Below are 1,649 nucleotides of genomic sequence, written 5' to 3'. Positions count from 1 at the left end.
ACAGAAATATCGTTTTGTTTAAGAATCCTGCCTCACCTCCTAATAGAGATCTTATATAAGGAATATGCACACCCTTTAAAATCCACAAGATTCTGAATCCTAAAAATACATCTAACCTAAAGGTTATAGATAAGGAATCACCTGTCTGTGACTACCGAGTGGTCATTGAGTATCATGTGCCAAGGACAGTGCTAAGTGCTTCAGTTTCAAAGTCTCACAATAACCTTAGAGAGTTGTCTTTTATAGCTAAGGAAATAAAGTTATTGAAATTAAAAATATTAACTTGCCCAAGATCATAGACCTAGTCAAAAGACAAGGCAGAGTTCAGATCCAGATTTATCTAACTACATAGTTCTTAACTATAAAGGTCACTATCTTCATTAAAATAAAGATATGGCAAAAGATAAGGGTTCTTTGAGAAATCTAATGGAGAAGGAGGAAAAAACATATTGGTTGAAGATGAATTGAACCAATGTACAACAATATATATTAGGGGGAATATGGGCTGAAGTTAAAGCGCAGATGCAAGAAAATGGCAGTGGTTCTGGAGGCCCCTGTCAGAGAGAATGGGTTACATAAAACAAATTTAAAATCCTCAAGCTCATTGTGGTGACCAATTAACACAGGTCAGGTAGCCTGTTATGAGGAGAGGAGATAAAGGAAGATGAAGAGATCATGGAGATATGTAAATGACTTATCACAGAAGTAAGGAGGCTTGGATATCAGTGAAAAAAGTAAATTAAAATGTGGGTATTAATCATATGCTCATGACAAATCACAAACAAACTAAAAAGCATATGATCTAATATATGTTCAGAGCTGGGCATTATTAAAATAAATCAAATATACACTATTAAAATATTTCATTTATAATTATGAGTCTAATATTTATTTAATTTACATTCTGATTTTTAATAATTCTGAGATCAATCAGTATTGTCATTAGTAAGTCTCCAAATAAAATGATGTGATATGTAAAAATCACCCACCGTTTTTACTTCATACTACCTAAGACTGGCCAGAACCTCTATGTAGTAAAAGTTGTAGTTTGCAGAAAGCAAGAATCCCAACAGAGTTCCAAGATACCAATATGATTATCCATATGTTACTTGATGTTTAACTCACTATCTTAGGTTATGTAAAAATCTAATCCAAGAAAATAGAATAGGGGGCAAAAAGGTCTGTCTTCAAGTGACTAAGTGTGCATCTAGCTTGACTTAATCTCATAATGTATTATTCTAAAGGAAAACATAAACATTTGCCAAGTATTCATATCCCTGTTCTATTCTTTCAGCACAGACATTGTAAAAGGTAATTACATACGATGTTTAACATCTCCTCAGGTCTTGTAGGAGCCTATAAAGCTTCCTCTTCTACTAACTGGCCAAATGCATTAATACAGCTTTTAAGGCTGATCTGCTTTGAAAAGATAAAATACAATATTGTTTCTCTCAAATTCTTGGGAATGATGACTTTAGAAATTTCCTCAGACTAGTTAAGAATTAAGAAGACAGATTTTAAGAGACTTTGGCCAATCAGATAGCCTCCAGTTTGAAGGGGGCCTGCACAGAGTAACTCAGAACGGTTTCATCATGTGTGGTTTAAAAGTGACTAAAGATCTCAGAATCACATCTTAGTAGCGTTGCCAA

The 1,649-nt window shown here is 33.8% G+C and overlaps 1 protein-coding gene across 2 annotated transcripts in view; it reads right to left on the bottom strand.

The window, feature by feature from the left end:
- Positions 1 to 1,649, bottom strand: part of NOX4 (NADPH oxidase 4) — a 167,558-nt gene that overhangs the window by 89,369 nt on the left and 76,540 nt on the right. The window lies entirely within an intron of this gene.

This window comes from Myotis davidii, unplaced genomic scaffold, assembly GCF_000327345.1.
Source record: "Myotis davidii unplaced genomic scaffold, ASM32734v1 scaffold657, whole genome shotgun sequence".
Lineage (NCBI taxonomy): Eukaryota > Metazoa > Chordata > Mammalia > Chiroptera > Vespertilionidae > Myotis > Myotis davidii.
This window is presented reverse-complemented; position numbering and strand designations above follow the sequence as displayed.